At 42.6% G+C, this 23,302-nt stretch overlaps 1 protein-coding gene across 10 annotated transcripts in view; it reads left to right on the forward strand.

Moving 5' to 3' along the window:
* OXR1 (oxidation resistance 1) overlaps positions 1 to 23,302 on the forward strand; it is a 512,712-nt gene that overhangs the window by 284,190 nt on the left and 205,220 nt on the right. Inside the window, exons 1-2 of one of the 10 annotated variants that reach the window (XM_065586022.1) lie at positions 1,479 to 1,560; positions 9,051 to 9,119. The exons of 8 other annotated variants lie outside the window; for them this stretch is intronic. The gene's annotated coding sequence lies outside the window, so the exon portion shown is untranslated. Of the gene's footprint in view, positions 1 to 1,478; positions 1,561 to 9,050; positions 9,120 to 23,302 lie in introns of those variants that run through there. One more of the 10 variants, XM_065586021.1, reaches the window with a different exon arrangement.

Below are 23,302 nucleotides of genomic sequence, written 5' to 3' on the forward strand. Positions count from 1 at the left end.
GCGGCGGAAGTCCCACCCCTCACACCGTGCTGGGCATGCTCCAACTACTGCCTCTGTATAAAAGGGAGCAGCTGGCTCATTCTAGGCTGACCGCCAGAGGGGAAGGACCTGGGTAGAGGCTCTAGGTGAAGAGCCATCACAGCCTTTGCCTGCGGGAACTGGAGACCCTGACTACCAGACTGCAGGGCTGCAGCCGATGGAGCCCAGGAACACTGATGCTCAATGGACTACAACACCTGGAAACGCGGTAGGAAATGACCCAGGGAGGGTGTGCGAGTGGTAGCTCCCTCCCGAGAGAGTTCAGTGTGTTTCAGTGAGAGTCCCTGCTGACCCAGTGGTGGACAATTCCACCGCTGTCAAGGCCCTAGGTCAAGGCCCAATGGAGTCGGGGATACCTCCTCCCCGGATATTGGCGGTCCCTCCCTACTCCCCGGATACTGGCCATTGGGCCTAACTGCCCCGCATCGGGGGGCTGCAATATTGACTCTGGCTATTGGGTCCCACTGCCCTGCACCCAAAGGCTGTTGTATTGACACTGGCCATTAGGCCTCAGAGCCCCACGCCTAGGGGCTGTGACATTGCTGCCGGCATTAACTCTGGCCGCTAGGCCACACTGCCCTGAACGTAAGGGCCGCTGTAACTGACTCTGGCCACTAGGCCTCACTGCCCAAACGCAAGGCCTGCTGGAAGTCACTCTGGCCACTTTCAGCCTAATGGCGGTCAGAGAGGCTGTAACGGCGGTGGTATCACAGTTCCGCCCCGAAAGCGGGACAGGGTGTGCATTCCCCACAATACCATCATATTGTCGAGATCCATAAGGAACTGCTTTGATGAGCTGACCTGGCAATTAAACAAAAACCTGATGGCACTTTGGGATGAAACCATTTTATTTATCAGACATTTAGCTTGTCTTTCTATCTCCCCTCCCAGGATCCTGTGGGAATGCAGAGGATTGTTGCAGAGCCTTGTTTTTTATCCTGGGGCATGAGAAAGTTGGATTTCAGCATAGAATTATTGTAACATTTCTCAGTCATTGTTGATTTTGGTGCGTTACTATGCACATCAGCGTATATAAAGACTTTACAGACATAAAATATTCAGCATTTCTGAACGATGCCGTTTTGTAAATTTAGATACTAATTGGCCAAATGACAAACTATCTAGCAACAGCAGCACACCATGAGTCCAGTTAATCTAGTTGGTATGCCTGATAGATTGTCTCTTATCATTTTTAATTTGCATAAGATAAAATGCACATCTTTTCCCGATGCCAAGAAAAATGTGAGCAAGAATGATTTGCTATGTGAGTTGTTATAAGGTGTCAAAGCTGCATTAGCAATGTGTTTTCTTATAGAATATGAACATATGTGACTGCTTGGGTATGTAATTAAAAGCTTTTGTGATCTACCAACATCTTAAATAATATTTTTCCCTTTTCATTTAAACAATACTGAGATTGATGGTTCATTTGTTTGTTTATATTATTGCAAGCTCCTGATTGGCATGGATTTTCTGAAACCTAGTCACGGAGAATCCTGCTCCAGACAAAGAAAGCCTGAGGTAGAAAATGGGTCCTGTATGCAGTAATTTTGAAATACACACTTCTGAAAGCCTAATAAATAATGTCTGAGGAATCTGCCTATCCTTTTCTAAAGAGTACACTATATATGTTGTCTATGAGAACAAGTTATTTCTAACTGCATGAAACATATGAGATTAATTATACACTGGCCAAGACATTCAAAAATGAGCATTAAAATATTGTCTCTTCATGCACCAGAAGCCACCAGGACATCACATAGGAACTAGCAGCTCACATCAGAGTTGCTGATGAAAAAGTTACACGTCGTCCCAGTAGCTTTGAAGCTAGTAAGATGCGATGAAATAAAATAGGCCAAATTCAGCTTTGGTGTAAGCAGGAACAGCTCTTGATGATCTCAGTGATGGTGTGCCTGCTTCCTCAAGGACTGCATTTGGTCCTGTGATGATCAGTGTGATGTAATAGCCTCTACAGTTTGATACTGTACTGCACCAAAACCATTACAGAATGTACTTACCTTATGGCTGGCATGTGTAAAACCATTTTGATTAGTCTTTTAAATAGAAAATACACAGATTTCTAAGCCTATCAAACAGAAGAGAAAAATTTAACCAATTCAAAAAATTAACCTAACGTCTTGTTTACAAGGGTTTTGCTGAGTACAGAAAACATAACAATATACTGGTAACCAAACCAAGCCAGGGTTAAAAACAATTTGCCTTTTTTTTTGTACATGTGGCCTTTTTGTTTAAGGGTTGTGAATGATAGTAGCCTCCCTCCAGAAGGAATAAGTGCAAAGATTAAGGTAGATATTGTGAGGAGGAAAGAAGAGGAAGAGTTTGCAATGGGATATAGGGAGAGGAGTAGAACAGGAGGGCTGGTGTCGCAGAGAGTTTCCCCCTAGCATGTATGCTTTGAAGAGTCATCTTTCATGACAGGAATAAGTCCTGCGCTGGCTCCCAAGTGTGGCGTAGGGAGTATGTGTTATTACACACGGAGATGGTAGATGTCCTCTCCAGCACGAGTTGAAGAAGGCTTTTTCTCATTCCTTTTACAAAGGCACATTTGGTTTCTTTCAGTGCCACAGAGCAAAAAACTGCTATCTCTATAACAGCAAGATAGAAGCAGCAGAGAAATATATTATTGCAAAGGGTTCTTTTTGCTGTGATTTCATGTAAGTTTAATTTTTCATTTTTTTCCTATGGGAGTCTGCTGAATTAGGCTATAAGTACCTACATAGGGAGAAGGTTTCTGTTAGAAGAGGTCTCTTTAATATAGTAGACAAAGGCCTAACAGGTTTCAATGGATGTAAACTAAAGCTAGATAAATTCAGATGAGAAATAAGGTGCAAATTTTCAACAATCAGGGTAATTAACCTTTGGAACAACTAGGGTTGCAGTGGATTCTCCATCACTTGAAGTCTTTAAATCATGATTAATTGGATGCCTTTCTAAAAGATAGGCTCTAGTTCATCCAGACTTCATGGGCATTATTCAGGAACCACTTGGTGAAATTGCATGGCCTGTGTTATGCAGGAGATCAAATTATATGATCATAATGGTCCCTTCTGACCTTATAAATCTATGAATAAAAGCATTTTGTTGCAGCCAGTCTACTTCTAGTTCTTGCTTCTATTCCATGTTCCTATAAAAATTTGTCACCAACTGCGTCATTTTGTCAAAGAACATTTCTGTAATTAAAGAACAATTACAGAATTTCAGGGGAGTTGTTGACTAGTTATTTGTTACTATATAGACAGAAATCATTTCAAATATTGTATATATAAACATAATTATTCCTTTTGTCCCCCTGTTCTGGACTGGGACTCATAAGACCTGTGTTCTGGTTCTGCCTCAGGCTCGCTGGGTAGTCAGAGACAAATCACTTCACATCTCAGTTTCACCAGCAGTAATACAGGGAATATGAAACTGATCTACTTCATAAAGTGCTTTGAGGTCTCCTGATGAAAAGTGCCATATAAGAGAGAGATATTATTATTAATATTCTATATAGGCCTGATGCACAGTTATGTTAATTACCCTTTATACTATCAGTATGGTGTGTGTATATAATATACAGTACTCAGATAGTGTTGCTCATGCCATGGCTTTACTGGAAATATTAAGCCAACAATACAGAGCCCGACACTAGATTGTGTTGGAGATGTTAAGCATGAATTAAAGTTAGACAATTAGATAGGCCAAAACAGACATTGGAGACATCTAATCTGACACCTTCCCTCACTCCTTTGTCATGTGTGATTTATTCTTTCGCATTGTATGTGTAGTGTAGTGTTGCGTTTTATTTAAATGTGCATGCTACTGTGTGTTAATGTTGTAAAAAAGTGTGCCTGGCGTTTGGAATGGAAAGTGGGAAGGTTTGTAATGATGCATAGTTTCTGTGGGAGTTCATTCCACAGTCTCTTGAGAGAACTTTGCCCTTATGGTAGGAAATTCCATATGAAGAGCGGAATTGTCAGCCAGTCTTCATCCCCAACCTTTATATCTTCTTCCTGGGTAAGTTCCCTTACTTCATTTACATTGTTACCTTAAGGAAGGCATTTAAACCCTGTGATCATGTTTCCTCTGAATTCTTCTGCTTCTATGTTATCTAAATATAGATCCCTTATTATCTCTCATTCTGTTGTCTTGCCTTATCTTCTGCAGAGTATTGCGGCTTATCTTATAGCACCCTCCTCCTACTGGATCAGATTTTGCTCATGTTGAGTCAGCTTACTACCAGGGTAATTCTGTCTGAGCTCTCTCACAGAATCCAGGGAAGCAGTTTTCTGCAGGGTTCCTTGTTTTATTTTAAGGCTTCTTAACAAACAAATCTGAGCCTCAAGGTCTCTTCCCTCAAAAGTCTGTGCAGGTCAAGTAGTCCCTTCCCCAAGTCTGTCCCTGACCCCACAAGTTCAGCATCCAAAATTTCCTGGCTCTTTCCTCAGAGTCTCAGTAATAAAGGACTTCCTACAGTCTCCCTTCTGTTCATTTGGTTCTGGAGCAATTCCTCCCTGCAGTAGCTCTAGTTGCAGTCCATTAGGAGCACCAACCCATCCCCTCAGCTTACGGGAGAGTGTTTCAGGATCCCCCTTCCGTTTCCTGCTGCCCTCTTCTATAAGGATCAGCTAATTAAGTTCCAGCTCTTTTCTCAGGTGCAGCAGGTGGCGTTTATAAACTATCCACCAGCTGCAGGCCTCTGACTCCAGAGGAATTATACTCTTTATACCTTCACACCCTCCAATCCCGAATCTGTGTGTGCATGTGTGATTGCTCCTTTTTATATTGTTTAGGAGCCAGAGATGCGCACAGTGTTCCAGGGTAAAATGTGATCTTACATGGTCAGATGCCTATATGGAAAGATGGTGTGGAGTAGACAGACTTCCTCTTCCCTGCCTAGTCAGGCAATAAATAATCATAATTATTAACTAAAGTCTGTTTATCGCTGTAAAAGGTGATGAGTAGTCTATTTTCAGTAAAAGAAAGGTAAGATATTGAATAAGGCAAGGATCGGCAACCTTTGACCCGCGGCCCGCCAGGGTAAGCACCCTGGTGGGCCGGGCCGGTTTGTTTACCTGCCGCATCCGCAGGTTCGGCCGATCGCGGCTCCCACTGGCCGCGGTTTGCCGTCCCAGGCCAATGGGGGCTGCGGGAAGCGGCGCAGGCCGAGGGATGTGCTGACCACCGCTTCCTGCAGCCCCCATTGGCCTGGAGTGGTGAACTGTGGTTGGTGGGAGCTGCGATCAGCCGAACCTGTGGACGCGACAGGTAAACAAACCGGCCCAGCCGGCCAGGGTGCTTACCCTGGAGGGCTGCATGCCAAAGGTTGCCGATCCGTGGATTAAGGGTTCTTTTATTAAAGGAAAAGCAGAAGTTTTAAAAGATAATAGAATTTAAGTACCCTCATTTACTGTATTAACTAATATCTCTTACTACCTTAAATACGTTACATTATTTAAGACCTGTACATTATACAATAGTAACTGCCTCACCCTTAGGGGAAATCTCTTAACTAAAGCTAGTGCCAGAGCAGTTTTTACATGGACCTGTTTCTGTTACTTCTCTTTCTTCTCAAGTTCTTAGCCAGATTAAGCTCTGTCAGCAGGAATCACTTCATTGCAATACTTCTTAGAAAGAAATTTGGTTTTACTTGATGCCTTGGAATATCCATTTCATTACTACAGTATTACAACAAGTTGCTACGTCTGACACCAGTGTCCCATTCTGAAATCAGGGTTACCCCTCTGCTGAGCAGTAGAAGATGTCTGAGGCCTTACAGTCACCTTTCTGAATGAGGAGAAATCAGTGCTGCTTATTGTGATTAATTGTAATTTGCTTTATTTATACACTGCAGTCCTGAAATGAGATGGTCAGATAGCATACCGGTCATCCATTCTTCCACCAATCTCAGCCAAATAACAATCCCCAGGGAAGCTGTTCTACTTCAAGAATTGACTCTGATCAGAGACCAAGGCAGAAAACAAACACACAGCTCCCTCTATCCCAAAGCTGCCTTTATACAAAAACCTTGCATAATCTAAACTAACAACACAGCACGTCTTCTCAAAATTCAAAACTTGCTCACGCACTAAGAAAGATAACTTGTCAGACTGTGGGCTTGTCTGCAAAACATTTAGTTTATGACAAGCTGGGGTATGAATCTGTCCAGCCCTGAACTAGGGGACTAACAGTCCATTACTCCTGAGGGCATTCTGCACCAAAAAATTAAAAATTCCGCTCACAGTATTTTAAAATTCTGCAAAATTCTGCAAATTTTATTTGTCAAATAAATGTGAAGGCTCCAGCACGGCATTGGGGAGCACAGGCCACTGGCTGCACAGAGGTGGGAGATCACTGTGCAGCTCCCCCCTGGGTCATGGACTCAGCGGTGAGGCTGCACCCAACTGTGACACAGCGAAAGGACCAGGCCTGCCCCAGAAACACCCTACGGCCCTGCCCCTCCTTGCCAGGTGCACCAGGTGTGGGCAGGCAGACTCAACAAGGCAGGATCCAAGTGTGGAGGGGCTTAATGTGGGGTGATCCAGGTGTGGGTTGAGAGGGTTCTGAGTGGGGCAATCTGGGTGTGGAGGGGATCTGGATTCATAGATTCTAGGACTGGAAGGTCATCGAGAGGTCATCGAGTCCAGTCACCTGCCCTCACGGCAGGACCAAATACTGTCTAGACCATCCCTAGACACACAGGGGGTTCTGGGTGTAATGGTAATGGGACTCTGCAGGGGGGCCAGGTGAAGGTGGTTGGGGCTCAGCAGGGAGGGGGTTTGGGTGTGAGGGGAATAGAGTTCCGCAGGGGGGTCTGGGTGTGGGGGGTTCAGTGGGGGGTCCAGATGCTCAATGGGGTGGGGTGAGGATCCGGGTGCGGGTGGCTCGTCAGGGTGGTCCAAGAGTAGGGGGAGTGGGGCTCATCGGGGGGGTTCTGAGTGTAAGGGGTGAGGCTCGGTGGGAGGGTCTGGGTATGAGGGGGGTCTGGGTGCATGGGGGTTGGGGAGATGGCGGAGCAGCTCCCTGCACAGCGATCCCTCCCCCTGCAGCTGGGGAATGATGGGTGCAGGAAGCGGAGCGGGGCGGGGGAGTTTGCAGAGCTTCCTGCAGCTGGGGGAGAAATCTGGGGGTGGGTCTGACCCAGCCCCAGATGCCGTGCAAGGGAAGAGGAAGTCCCATCGTCCCCAACCCATCCGGGACTAGCAGCTGAGCCTGATGCAGGGTAGGAGCCACTAGCCGGGTCTTCTCCAGTCCTGCCCCACAGTGATTTACCTCTCTGCCTGCTCCCCTGGGCACCCGAAACATACTGCTGGGGAGGATCACATGACTCAGAGTGAACTACAAAGAATGGGGCAGACAATCCCCAAAGCTGGTGGATATTCCAATACTTAGATTTACCAAGTCAGCACAAAACAGCTTCTATTATACCTCACTGGTTACTCAGGAGTCAACAACACAGTTCCCTTAAATTAACCCAGCCTCAGGCCTCCACCTAGACACCCAAGCCAATTATGATGAGGATTAATGAATCTTAGTCATCATATAAAAAAGTTCTACCAGTCCCGAAGGATCAGACACATTACCTCCCAGGTTAATGACTTTTCCAGATCTTACCCAAATACACGCTTACAGCCAATTCTTATTAACTAAACTAAAATTTATTTAAAAAGAAAAGAGAGAGAGAATTGGTTAAAAGATCAGTATACATACAGACATGAGTTCAGTTCTTGAGGTACAGATACATAGCGGAGATGGTGAGCTTTGTAGTTGCAAAGAGTTCTTTCTGTAATAGTTCATAGGTTATAGTCCAATGTTTATCTTCAGGGTGGTCCAGTCAGAACTGGGATCTCAGTGCTTAGGCTTCCCCTGCATGAAACCTCAAGCAGATCTGAGATGACAGGATCAGGACCCAATTTTTTATGCAGTTTCAGGCCTTCTTTGACTGCTTGGAGTCCCTTGGCAAACAATAGACACTCATTTCCTAAGCATCCTTGGTAATTATTCACACAGATCAACATAAGGCAATTGCCTGTTTTTCCATCATTCGCAGATGATTTGCTATACATTTCAAAGAGAGATGAATACAGTGACATCCTATGTTTACAGTTCATTTAAATGTTAAGATGATCTGATCTCTGAATTAACAGAATACAGCATAGACAGGGACTGTTTGATTACATTGGTGATCTCTATCAATATATATGTAAATATACAAAAACACAAACATTATCTACCCATATGTTTTTAAGGGTTGAATTTGAGTCATTAATACTACAGGATGCTTAACCCTTTCTGGTCATGCGTCACTGCCATACAATGCCATCCTATCATAATATTCCCAAATGTAGTACCTACTACCATGAGTAACCTCATTGACGTCAATGAACAGTTGATTGTAGGATTGATCGCCTTTCGTTGTAAACATAGGGTCTAATTCTCCTCTCAGTTACACTAGTATAAAATGGTGCAACTTCATTGTCCTCAATCCTCAGGTATAGTGAATCTGTGCTTGGTAGACAACCAAGCCTGATGGTGGAGGGAGGAAATGTGTATGCGTTGTTTCTTGGGGTCCTCTAATCCCTGGAGCTGCTGGAGTCATGTTTGGGCTATGACAGCACAAAGGGACAGTGGCTTTGTCCCATTGAGGTCACTAGAATTACTACTGATTTTAGTGTGGACGAGAAGGTAAATCAGTTGTATTTTATTTACAGGATTCCCAGAGGCATACAGATTCATGTGTTAGTTATTAATTATGATGACTCAATTTAAGATTTTTAGATATTTAGAGTGCAAAATAATCTGCAATTATCGTTTTAAAATGATGGTGACTTGTGACATCAATAATGATCCAGCTGAAATGACTTATGTAAAGAGATTCTAGGAATACGATCAAATTCATGGAAAAAGTAATAATATTAATAAAAGAAGACATATGTAACTCTAAACAATTCTGCTAATAGTGGAGACATATTTGCATAATTGGAAAGTAACTTCTTTATGCATTTTTCCAGTACATCAAGAGAAAATTAAATAAACAGGAGCCCATCACAACACAAGGTATTCAGGAAGAACTGATAAAGGTAATTCAAAATGAATAAGGTTTTTAGATAACTTCCCTTTTCACTGCATTCTTGTTTGTTAATAAATATTGAGTCTTAATTAAAATGTAAATGGAATTCATTGCTTGAAGCAATCTGCCACAAATGCACGTCATACTTGAATAGATGCTACAAGTCACTGAATAATGGAGGCAGGGAGGAATTATTGGCTCCTTGTTAATATTTTGATTACTGTGTCATAAGCTCATATTTCCATGGGAAGTAACATAAAGTTTCAGAGCATACTTGCCTTACCCAAGGGAAAATATAGATTCAGCTTCCTTTAAAGCTGATTGAATAATTAACAGCAAATAACTGACTCAAAGGACTCAGCCTCATTGTTATTCTGATTGAGAGTTCAGTGACCAGATGACAATTTCCACAAATTCAGCTTTACCGGAAACCTGATATTTTTCCCTATTTAAAAAAATTATGGACATTTAGCTGTATTAGGTAGTTGATACTCAGAATTCGAGCAGTCTTGCATAGTTGTGATTGGTCACATAAGTCGTATAATTTCTGCTCCATGATTTGATGAGTTTATCTTTTATATGGCCTGATCCAAAGCTAATGGAAGTTGATGGGCATCTTTCCATTAACTTCAATAGCTTTTTGGATTAGGCACATAATTATTAGTCTTGAAGAATGATGGTATACTAGCTAGTATGCAAGATTAGGGTATTGTAGAAGATGTCAAATCTTTCTTTTCTTAGCAAACAGGACTAGCCTGAAGCATCATTTCTATAAATATTAGGTTACTTTAAGAGTTACTGGTTGGATGCAAAATTTAATTTTTTTTCTTCACATTCAAACAAAATAATTGCATGTATGATTCAAGTTGCAAGGTGTGGTCAGATCCCTCATTGTCAGAGGGATCATTTGTGGATCATTTAGACCCCTGATCCCATAACCATTTATGCACATGACACTTATATCCATACTGATACCATCTGAGCATATTTTAATAATTGTTAGTACAATAAATACTAGCAGAGATTTTTTAAAAATTCAGGCTGTTGTTTTAAAAGGTTTACAAATGACAGATCAGACACTTTGGTAGCGTCTCTTTTACAGCTTGATACAACGCCCTTTGAAGTTAATGGGATTCTGCATTGACTTCAGTGGGCTTCAATCAGGCACCTAAACTCCTATCCAGCAAAGCACTGAAGCATGTGCTTAACTTTAAGCACATCATTAGTCCTGGTAAAGTCTTTGTGACTACTGACATGCTTAAAATTAAGGACATGTGTCAGTGATCTGCTAGGTTAAGGGCTTCAAATGAGAAATTGGAGCAATTATAAAGGAAGAAAGGTGGAGAGTTACTGTAGGTTAGTAACAAGTGGATTTATGCTGCAGTTTCCTCATACCAATCAATGAGGTATGGTGAAGATTCTCTTTTGACTTTCTAAGTTGTAATATAAGCTGTTTGCTCCTTACAGCTCCCAAAGACTCATGTGAGTGGAAGAGCACTGGAATTTCCAAAACAGATAGAAAAACTCCTTTAGTTAGTTCTTGTTAAGACTGTTTGATCATAAAAAAAAAATATTCAAAGGAAGTGTGTATTTTTTAAAAACAAAAAAGAATTAATATGATTGCTTTTAAAACAGGGAAGAGTGAGTAGGTCAGTATGGAAGAATTGAAATTCTGTCACTGCCCATGGGTTAAAGGGAATAGTTAACATTTTGCCATTATTTTATCTCAAATAATCCTCTTTGCTGTCATGTCAACTGTACCATCAGATAAATTTGTTGTATTACAAAGCAATGCTTAGCAGCTTATCCACGACAGTGTATTACAACATTTCCCTGCTTCCAGTTCATGCTTCAGTTTTACAACGATGTGCAGTACTATAGATAAATATGTCAGTGTCAGATTCTCCTAATGACAGAAACAAAATGTCTTGGTAAATGGCAATACAAATACCTCACTAATTTACATTAATAACTAGAAACCCTGTAACAAATTATTGACATTTGTGAGAAATTCCACCCAGTGCAGAAGGCCCAAATATTCTCTTATATGACACTTAAGACCCACTTATGCAGTACATTGAGGGCTTATCATTGGTCTTTCAGATTAAAAATGTTTGCAGTGCCAGTGAGGAAGGGAGTGACTGGTGCAGTTCTACATCCCACAAACAAATTCTCTGCTACCAAATTCTCCACCTCAAAATGTCAGTGCTTAGAAATGCCATTTCTAACTAAAAGCTTGTCTACACTACGGAGCCTTTAGCTAAAAGTCAGCGAGTGTGAACACTCTTTTGCAGTAGTTTGTCGGCACTTTTGCAGACAAAATACTTCCAGCCCCGCGAGCGGCGTAAGCTTTGTCAGCAGGAGAGTGCTCCTGCTGACAAAGCTGTGTTCACACTGCCGCTTGCGGGGGGCTTTTTTAAATACCCGAGAAAGATAAAAGTTTTGGTGACAACTGCGCAGTGTAGACAAGCCCTTAGACTAACACTCCTCTATGTCTCTTCCCCTCCTTCTTGGCTTAGTTTTAGGGAAGCCAGCTCGCTTCTGTACTGCATTCAGAAGAACATGGACCTTCATAAATTTGGGGTGCCATTGCAAATAGAAACATATATTTGGGTTGTGTGAATAACAACAATTTGTACAATCTACAAAATATGGCCAGTTCTGAGCTAACAGGTGTAAATCCAGAGAAACTTCAGGGACATCAATTAATTTTCTCTGAAATTACATCAATTTAACAGAGATTAAAGTCTAATCCATAATTGCTATTCTGCATGGTGCCACTTGTACAGAGCACTAAGATCACTGAATCCATGGGGTCCCATGGCCATACCTGGCTGACCATCCACATTGCCATTTACCAGCTACGAGACCAGTGTGGAAACCACAGCAGAACAAGTTTTAAGCATGCAAGGAGGGCCTTGCTTGGGCCCTCCACATTGGGTTGTATTTTACAGTAATAGAGTAATGATAAATGTATTTCCTTTCAGTACCACAGTGCACAGTTCTTGTTAAAAACCTAAACTGCAGTCTTCAGGAAACAATCCAGCTGAAATAATTTTGCAATATTGGAACTAACTCCTCACAGAAGTAATTTGTACTCTTTACAAGACTAAAATTGGTCCTCTGTGAAGCCCAGTGACTTCTTTCCAAATAAATATGATGTGCTGCTGGCAGATCACTTGAGAATTTCTAACTTTGTGAAACAGGATCTGATCACTGAAGTAAAGCTTGAGTCATATACTGTAGTGGAAATTAGGTTCTGGCTACTGCACAAAATAATCAGCAGCAAAGGTAATAAGCCTCTCAGCTTCTGGTCATCCTTGCAGCACATGGTGTAACATCCTATAGTTGTTATAGTTACTCAATAAGTGACCCAAAGCCATCTAAAGACCACTGTCTTTATGGTGTTTCTATGTGTAATCAAATCAATGGGAGATTCTTGGCTTTTGCATAATGTTTAATCTCTGACCGAGATAATATTAGCATTATAACAGAAATAAGTTTTCTACATTTGTGGTGTGTCTCTTGCTATAGAATTAATGTCCATGTGAGAGCATAACCTATGACCCAGTAGTTGACTGCATAGTTTAACACTGCTTCTGCAGCATTACAGAGTATGAGCATAATATTATATTTGTATCTAGAAAATTAATATGGATGTGGAAAAACAGGTTCCTTTAAAAGTAAAGCTCTCATTCCCAGACTTACAAATATTATTTTATGCTCTCAAGCTTATTTAATAAGGCTTCATGTTCCCCTTCTGTGTAACAATATGCACAACAGGAGTAATGATGTAAAGAAGTGTTATATCACCTATCTGCTTGTTTGGGATAAGTAGCAGAAAAGAAAGCAGGGAGTGGTGGCAGGTATCAGCTTCCCAAACCCTATGGATTTTGGCCTGGGGTGAGTAGTGCCTTTGTTTCTGCCCTATAATGCTCTCCCCCGCAGCCCAGGCAACATAATTGGTTAGACTGGAGGAGGGGTGCTCAAGTGACTCTCTGAAGAAGCACATTTGGAAAAGTAATAGTAATGGAATGTGATTGTGTGTAAGATACCTTACTTGAGCTGAGAACAGCCATAACTGGCATTGCATTAAAGAGTCTTAAAGGTACACATGTATCTTTCTGGGTTGGAAGCTATGTAACCAGGCCGTATCTGGTTTATGACAGTAATTGCCTCTATGTTAAGATTTAGAAAAATGTCCAAGTTGTTAACACCTAGAAAACGGTTGCTGTAATGCAGTTGGGGTGGCTGGAGGTCAGTGCTGGATAGGAGCCAGCTGCCAGTAGTTCAACACATGTTGGAGATTTTTCCACACCAGGGGACTCCATATTCTTTATCTCAAATAGTGGAAGCCTGGGGGGATGGGAGGTTGTGTTTTTTGTGGTTTTTGCTTTGTTTTTATTTATTTATTTATTGGGGGGATGGGGGGGGGAAGTTGCAGCTGAAGTACAAGTGTACTACTCCTGCTTGCCAGTGTGTACGAGTTTACCTAGAAATTGTCTGTTATTGGCACCACATAGATTTGTTACAGAACTTCTGAAGCGTCCTCATATATTTAGGAAAGCCAGGCATATTATACCTAAGAATGGCCATACTGGGTCAGACCAAAAATCCATCTAGCCCAGTATCCTGTCTTCCAACAGTAGCCAGTGCCAGGTGCCTCAGAGGAAATGAACAGAATAGGTAATCATCAAGTGATCCATTCCCTGTCGCTCATTCCCAGCTTCTGGCAAACAGAGGTTGGGGACACCATCCTTGCTCATCCTGGCTGATAGCCATTGATGGACCTATCCTCCATGAATTTATCTAGTTCTTTTTTGAACCCTGTTATAGTCTTCCTCTGGCATCCTCTGGCAGAGAGTTCCATAGGTTGGCTGTGCATTGTGTGAAGAAATACTTCCGTTGTTTGTTTTAAACCTGCTGCCTATTCATTTCAGTTGGTGACCCCTAGTTGGTGACCCCTAGAATTGCTCACTTCTCATACTATAAAGAGTTTCTTTGATTGAAAGCATTTTCCTGACTAAGAATTTCACTAGATGGCGAGCAAGTAATGCATTTACTACTTTCCTGTGTGTGAAATGTGTTTTTAAATATTAACTTGGACACTAATTTAGTTAAATTTGATAGTGAGGACAAGTTGACATTGTTAAAGTTAATGTTCTACTTCTTTCTGAGACCAAACACATGGAGAGTCAAATTGATTTTATGAATTGCTTTATTGAACTTTGTGAACTACATTGAAAGCATTTTCTGACAGTGTCTTATGGAGGCTTCCAAGCAATTAGTTTAATAATGGACTAATCTTTTTTTCATTTAGCACTTTGTAATTTCTTTTAGGATTTGACTTTTTAATATCTTATTGAATTACATTTGTTTGTTTTAAAGGTGAATAACGTAAAAACAAAAATAGAGTTTTCCAGTTACTGCCCCCCCTTAAACTGTTTTGCTACTTGTCTTTCTGACCTGGGATATATCTGGAATAACTGGTCCTCACTTTCTTCTTTGATAGAGGACCTTAGTGAGATCTTTGGAGGACCTAAATAGTGCTGTCAGAAGACTATAACCTATGCTGCAGCTTTCCTTCCTTCCTGGGAATTCCTAAGGCCTGATTCTTCACTGCCTTTCATCTTATACGGTCATATGTATCTGTGAAAAGTGGATATAAAATTCTGATTAGGCAGGGTTTTATGTCCACTTTGCACTGATGTTGCACACAAGGTGCAAAGCAGTGGAGAATTGGGTTGTTAGGCCCTTCAATTCAGCATCTCGCCCTCTACCTTGAGAAGACAAGCAGCAGTTCATCTTACAGCCTTGTATGGTAACACTGTAAAGTTCCTCTAGCAAAAGTGATAATCAAAGTCCTGAAGTTTCAATTTTTCTTCGAGTAGTGTCTATGTGGGTGCTCCACTGTAGGGTGGTAGCATGCCTGCGCCTGGGATTGGAGATCTTCAGTAGCAGTGCCCTTTGGGTCACATATGCACTCCTCCCCGTGTCATGCCATGAGCGGTGTCTAGTTATGCGATCCAACCACCCTCAGTTTCTTCTCAGTTGCCCATGGTCTGGGATGGAATCCTTAGCAGAGTCCTGCATACGTCTTTAGTGCCCTTCATAGTATTAGTGCTTTCGTTGCTAGTTCTTAGTTAGTAGTTGTTTCCTTTACAATTTTCTTCCTTTTACCACTTAATTATTTTTTTTCCTTTGGCTCTTTCCTCCCTGTTATTCTTAGATTAGCGTAGGTTTCCTTTTCTATGCCCTTTCCTGCCGGGAAGCTCTCCCTACTCGGGTTTATGCCCAAATCCACTGGGTTTAAGAGGTACCTCTCCTGTCATGAGGTTATCCCAGCGAGCAACGGCCACTCATGGTGCATCAGCTGCCTGGGTGAAGGGCACATATCTCAGAAGTGCACCAACTGCCTCAAATTAAAGGCATGGTCTCAGAAAGACGGGAACTGAGACTAAAACTTTTAATGATGGAGAGCTCCTTGTGGCAAGCCTCTGATCCTGGCCCCGATACTGCTCACCATCGGCACAGTCATCTGCCAACCCCCATTCACCGAACACCACAAAAAGAAAATCTGCTGTCTCCCTCCAAGACGAGAGGAAACAAGCTAACCCACCAAGGAACCGCCTCAGAAAAGGGCATCCCCCATGAAGTCAGTAGCCTTGACATCTTCCGGGGTGAGACCTGAATCCTGTGACCATCTGGATACGTCCAGTACTGGCACTGGTCAGAGGTCCGAGGACCCTAAGCTGCATAGGTGCTGACTTTTATTTTTCCCTGGAGATGTTCCACCCCTGAGGCCCCACCCCCACTCTGCTCCTTCCCCTGAGGCCCTGCCCTCGCTCTGCCTCTTCCCACCCCCATTCCAGTCCCCTTCCCTGAGGCCCCCACCTGCCCACCAGTCACTGCTCTCCATCCTCCCCCAAGCACTTCCTGCAGCTGCTAAAGAGCTGATGGGGGCACCTCTCCAAACAGCTGGTTGGCAGCGCTGCCCAACAGCTGATTGGGGGCACTGCTGAACAGCTGTGGCTGGTGGGTGCTGAGCACCCACTATTTTTTTTCTGTTGGTGCTTGAGCACCCGAGCAACCACGGTCGGTGCCTATGCTAAGCCATCACTCAGGACTGAGATGGGCAGATCAAAAATATCAAAATCAACACCAATCCCCTCAACAACTTTGAGTGCCATCCACCAATCACCCTGAACTTGACCCCACACCTCCTCTCCCATGGGGGAAGACTAGATTCTCCATCTGAATCTGTAACTTCTCCATCTGAAGGCTTGGCTCCTTCGTGGTTCCAGGACCCGAAGACGACCTGTTCAGAGGAGTAAAGGAGATTCTCTTAAATAGCAGACGTTCGACAATGTGTTATACTTACCTCCAAAAATGAAAGATATTCCAGACTTGGTGCAACACCAAACATATCTCATCAACTGTGATGATGCATCACCAAACATATCTCATCAGATTTTCAGGTGAAGATCAGGCCCTGTATGTTTTCTTTGCCAAGGCAACATAATATGATGACGATATTTTAAATGTGCATAATTGAGTATTATTCTCATGGACGCATCAAATACTTGTATTGTGCAAAAACAACAAGGAGTCTGGTGACACCTTAAAGACTAACAGATTTATTTGGGCATAAGCTTTCGTGGGGAGGTTTTTACCCACGAAAGCTTATGCCCAAATAAATCTGTTAGTCTTTAAGGTGCCACCAGACTCCTTGTTGTTTTTGTAGATACAGACTAACACGGCTACCCCCTGATACTTGTATTGTGCAGTTACATAGGGAGTGTAGTTTGTGTTGTGCTTGGCAGGGTGTCTTTATTCTTCTATCAGACATTTTCACCAGGGAACATTATAGGTTACTTGTAAATGGAAACAAAAATATGAAAGAGATTAACTGAAACTGCTGGAGAAAGTGACATCATTATTACTCGTGGTAATATGCAGAAAGGGCACTGCATAGCTCATTAGACTAGTAATGGGATATAGACCTCTTTCGCCTCTAGGTCAACAGCCTGGAACTAATTCAGATTGGTGGCACTGGATAGTGGTCAGCATCTGAGAAAGTTGCTAAGTTGATGGGCGAGTCAATTTTCTAGTGGAGTAGTGTCTATCATAAAAAAACTATCACAGTGAGCACTAATTAGCTCTTTTTACAGCAGTCTTTGTAGAGAGGCCATGGGGTGAATAGCCCTGGATCAAGCATCAACCTCTCACCCATGAAGTGGTCCCTCCAGATCAGGGTTTAGACACATTGGCAAGTTATTGCAGAGATGCTGCCAATATGACAGGTGGTATCTGTGGTACTAATGTGGTATCTGTTGTACTAATAAACGGAGGCCTCCAGTCTTCAGGGCAATAGTCTAACACACCTTTCACTAGCAATACATTCAGTTGCAAGTTATGGAAAACCAACAACAAAAACAGTTCTAGTGAGGCACCGGAAAGCTGAAGAAAACAACATTTGATTACCAAAGAAAAGAAAAGAGTTCAGGACGACTGGATCTGAAGAGAATGACCTATGCCATGCAGTCACAAATCCTGGTGTCGTAAAGATTTGTATAGAGGCTGATCATTTGCAATGTCCTCAACTTTGAATGTAGAAAAGGCTTGAAAATCAGGCAAAAAATTAATGCATCATTCCCCTTTGTATGTTTTTTCAAGGTTTTTTTCATCTAACATATTTTCTGTTGTAAAGTATGTTATATCTGTATGGGCATGCAGTACACGAATGCAAAACTGATACATTATTTGAAAGCTTATGTAAAGATTTAGGAAAAGATTGTATCCAGCTCCCAGAAACAATGGTTGCATGAGGGAAAAGATTGTTAGGAGCCTCTTACCTCCACTTAGGAACAGCTTGGAAGGAGCGAGAACAAGTTTTGCTCCAGTCTAGGCACCCCAGAGGAATCAGGAGGAAGCAAGGACAAACTCTGCCATACCAATCTGCAGAGTGGCTACTCCCAAAGGGAGCACCCGTGCACTCTGGGAAGCTGCTAGAGCATGTTTCCTAGATCTTTTGTTAGGTTGATGCACCTTCACTCTGCCCCAACACACAGCTGAGCCTACAGGGTTCAATTGTATCTTTAAACAGTAGTGTGCTCTGTATGAACAATTGATAGCAAGTTGTGTTAGTATTAGAGAGAAAGAAGCAGTGAAAAATAACAGAGTGCTTCTCTTCTTAAAATATTGTTGAGAAGACGTTAGTACTTCTATTTAAGCATATGTAAAAAGAGCTGCATAATGAAAAGATGATCCGAGAGTCACCTGGCTATCATGTTTATTCATTGGATGTCCCATTGTTGCAGACAACTGCCATATATTTTAAACTGTAACAAGCATGAAATGGGTGAAAATCTAGCTGTCTGCATAGACATCTTAGTAGAACCATCCCAGACATTCCTTGCTCACACAGTTTTTGTGTCACTCAAAGACTTCTTGGTAGAAGTTTTAGTTTGCTTCCACTCATTGCTAAGGTACGTGCCTTTTGTGCTGAGGTCATTATCATTAGCATAAGGAATTCATGCAGAGCTTGCAATTGCAGCTATAAATCAAGAGGACAACTCAGATGGTAACATTCCTCTTGGAATAGCATTTCAGAGTGCTTCTTGTGTTCAGCAAGGGCATGTTGCTTGCGAGGTTGTGTGGTATGTGATGTTTTTCTCAGAAACAGGTCAGATATAGATCATGAGTTTTTGATATTACTGAGCCCCTAACTCGCATTTGTGCCATATGTGCATATACAGTTGTGCCAATTGTGCTAACAGAAACTGCTAATAAAGGCACCTATGAACTATTCTAAATTAATCAAATTATTCCTACTGTATTAGAGAATGTAGTCATACTCTGTCATGATTTTGTTTGTCTACAGTTTCACAACAAGAGTAGCACTTGCCCACATAGATTTTTCTACATCTGCATGTCTAGACTCATACTCTGCCACACTTCACTCATTTATGAATAGTGCTGAATTACTTGTGCAATATTTCAGGCATGGATTTGGCACTCTCACTATGACGTGTGCAGCTACATCATTCCATGGGAGCTTGAGAACATAATGTTGTGCCTAAATGCAGGGGTATGAGAGGTGTGCAGGGCTTTTCAATATTTAGCTCTGTTTTGCTATATCAATTGTATAATATGGTATAATGTTAACTGTATAATATTTTTCATATAAAATAGTCATGAGTTACTGTATCAAACTATACCAGTGTTTTATACTTCTGTAACTACAATCTGCCATTGAAGAACTGTCTTCTTACTTTAAAGTTCATTACCGATGGAGGCAAAGGTAATATTTGACTGCATTGACTAATAAATAATATTATTTACATGTTTGTGAATCTTATAATATCACTAGGTAGAAATCCCCTCTTTAGGGATAGAAAAGCATTAGTGAAAAGAAACGTGGGCTCATCTGCAATGGCCCAATAATTTGTATTCTTATATCCCCTCTCCCAGTTTTTAACTAATGATTGAAATGTAGAGCAGAGGCACACAGCAGCTTGCTGCGCCACCCTGTAGTAATTCAAAAATTGTCTCTGAAATAATAGTAGAAAAAAATGCCAGGTTGTAACAGAGCCATGTTATGAGCAGTGGGGAGAGGGGGCAATGGGTCATTGGTGGTGCCACCTTCAATTATACCTATTGGCTTGAAAAGGTGCCACACATACATTAAGGGTGCCGGGGGCGCTGGTTCCCCCTCACCGCCTACCCTCCTATTAGTTCTACCACTGATGCCAGGGGCTTTAGCTTTCCATGATCCATGGAAGGATCTTCCACAGACTACAGAACAAGGTGAAAGAGTCAATTCTTTTTCCAGAAAATTGGTAGGTTCAGACCTGACATCATCTTTTCATGTGACATCACACACCATCATTTAAGATTTTTATGGTGCCATTTTATTAACTTTATGCAGGTGACACAAAATAAATAGCCAGGACAATGCCAGTAAAATGCCCAGCGGGGCATGTAACAGTGTGGCAGACTCTAAGATGCTGTTATAGGCATTCAGGGCTCTTGTGTGGAAATCCCTAGACTCAGGAGCTAACCGCTACATCATAATTCAGGAAAGCCAGGTAGGTATATTTTGGACCAAAGAGGATATAAAGAGGATGGGAATGTCTCTCTTTGGGTTAGAAAGAACTCAGACAAAGGAGGCCCTGGAGAGAAACCATTTTCTTTGTCCAAAATGAGAGAAATAGAAGTTATGCAGCAATAATCATGAAAGTAAATTCAGTTTTTAAAAGTATGTCAGGTTTGGCTCTATTAGTAACTCTAGCATAACATAAGCCTAAGGTGTTACTAACAATATAGAGATAGAAATGTGTTTGATTACAATTTCTGTCTATGGTGAATATTGTTGCCTCTTTAGCCCAAGCAGATGGCCAATATTTGGGGGGTTCACATGGTTGATTCTGTTAAGAGGAGAAACTGACGACATAATCAGGTATGTCTTTGGTTCAATCCTGTGTACTTACAAAGAATGAACACAAAGTCTATTTTCCCTGAAAACAGTAGAAACAAACAAGAGCAGGCAGTTTCCTTGCTCACAATTTCCAAGTCTTCGTTTCCAGTGAGTCCTGGGCCCCAAAACGTTCTGTCTCTCTCAGAGCCACCCTCACAACTGTTTATCTTGCCTTTTTCCTCATACATACACACACACTGTTTGCCAAGCAGTCAGCTAGCCCTTGCATTTCCAATCAGTCCCAGGGAAACACCTCAGACCATCTGCGTGGATTAGGAAGGGATTCCCCACCCCACGTACTCTTGGGGGATATTTTTGTTTGGTTTCTTCTGACACATCAGAAATGGCCATGGCTAAAGATGGGACACTGGACAAAGAGGACCAGCACTCTGCATTGAGCATTTTCTCTCCCAAGATTATCTAGCTGGTTCTTGTTCACATGTTCAGGGTCTAACAGATCGCCCTGTTTGGTGTTGGGAAGGAATTTTCCCCCAAGTCAAATTGGCGGTGATCTTGGATTTTTTTGGATTTTTTTTGCTCTCCTCTGCAGCATAGGGTGTGGGTCACTTGCTCGGGTTATCTGCAGAGGTGCAGTCATAAAGTGAGAAGGTACCAGAATGCCAGAGATCTCCACCAGCCCGGTTCACTGACCCTGCCCTCCCCTGCCATTCGTTAATCCTGCCCCACATGCATGCGGCTGGATGCGGCCCTACCCCAAGTTCTATGGAGTGAGGAGGGTCAGGTCGGGGATGGGGCATGCTGTGGAGGGTGGAGCAAGGGTTGAGGGGCAGGGTGCTTGGTGCGTAGTCAGGGCCGGCTCCAGGCACCAGCTTACCAAGCAGGTGCTTGGGGCGGCCACTTTGGAGAGGGGCGGCACATCCAGCTGTTTGGCGGCAATTCGGCGGACGGTCCCTCACTCCTGCTCGGAGCCAAGGACCTCCCGTCGAATTGCTGCCGCAGATCGCGATCGTGATCGCGGCTTTTTTTTGTTTGTTTGTTTGTTTGGCTGCTTGGGGCGGCCAAAACCCTGGAGCCAGCCCTGTGCGTAGTTGATAGTATCAGAACAGCATTCCAGCTCCACTACACCACTGATTATCATGTAATCATTTCCCTGCCATTGAGATCTTAGGCACTGTTGCACCACATTCCCTCCTGTGCTCTGCCTGTGGGACCTCATAGTCTCTTGTGGGCTGTAATACTTTGGTCTAATTTCGGTTGTTGGGTGTAGCAGGTGGGTGGTGTTGGTGGACTGCGATATACAAGAAGTCAGACTATATGATCTGGTGGTCCCTTCTGGCCTTAAATTCTATGTTCATATGGCTTAGCCCTACTTGGGCATTTCCATGTGGCCGATTGCCTTGGCTTCTATTGTCTCCAGCTATTTTACTCCGTAAAAGGGGTTTAATTGCTCCTTCCATTTAGCCTAAAAGAAGGTGGCTAGCACCTCCATCAGTTTTAACAAGGTGTGTGATTGCCTACCCTATAGATTAGAGACCTGTTTGGTGGCAGCCATTAACACCTTCCAGCACAACACTATCTTCACGTCCCTGTGTTTTTGTTGGTCCTACTGCTGTGGACAGTTAACCTCTATGGTCCTGATCTTGCAATGAACCCTCTATGGGTAGATCCCTGAACTATTTTGGTGACCTCAGTGAGGCTTCGTTTGGGTGCAGCCCATGCAGAGTTCATTGAAAGAGTTGGGCATGTGTCTGTGCAACGTTTTCAGAAATAAATGTCGCGGATCTCAGGGAGGCCTATTCATAGTGTACATGTATTGGCCGAACTGTCAGCCTGAAGTGACTTCGTATTTGTGGCTACATTTAAGGCATGAGTTCATGCACAAATGTTAAGACGTGGGACTTACCCTTAATTCAGCTTCCTAGAGTTCAGAAATGCTGTATAAATCAGATGATCCAAACCCCAAGACTGTGCACACTCACCATTTTAATGTGACATACCAAACAATATTTTTATAGCAAATGTGATGGTTTTGTATTTTAATACTATTTGTAAAAGAAAGTGTTCATTCCACATGTAAAGGATGTGAGAGCTGCCTGTAATATTTTATGAATATTATATGTTCCATTTGCATGTCTGATTACTTTGTGCTGTTTGCTGTATGATTACACAGGATTCATTCCAACAGGAGTTAATGGCAATTGTGCAGGAAGGTGCACAGTTACTTCAGATAGTCCTGTTTACTGGTACATACAGGGACAATGTAGGTGTCATTCACTGAGAAGTTCACCTTGGTCTAGTTTAATCAGCTGGCTTGTAACCTCCTTGGGGAAGGGGGAAGAATAAGATCCAGGTGGGAAACTGGAACTAAGAACTTTTGGAGTGTGTAACAACACAGCCCCTAAAGCATGGGTGAGAGAGAGGCAGAGAGAGTGCTGGGAAGCAGGCTGACCCCCATTCCCCAGAGGCTGGGACATCTAGAATAAGTTAGGTCTATCTAAACTGTAGGTAAAACAGATATACGTGTTAACCTCTTATTGTGTTGAAAACCGTGCTTTCTTGTTATGCTGAGTTCCCACTATTGTGACTAAATAAAATACACCTCTACCTCGATATAACGCTGTCCTCGGGAGCCAAAAAATCTTACTGCGTTATAGATGAAACGGTGTTATATCAAACTTGCTTTGATCCACCGGAGCGCGCAGCCCCGCCCCCCCGGAGCACTGCTTTACCACGTTATATCAGAATTCGTGTTA

The sequence above is a fragment of the Chrysemys picta genome, chromosome 2 (genome assembly GCF_011386835.1).
Source record: "Chrysemys picta bellii isolate R12L10 chromosome 2, ASM1138683v2, whole genome shotgun sequence".
Taxonomy (NCBI): Eukaryota; Metazoa; Chordata; order Testudines; family Emydidae; genus Chrysemys; species Chrysemys picta.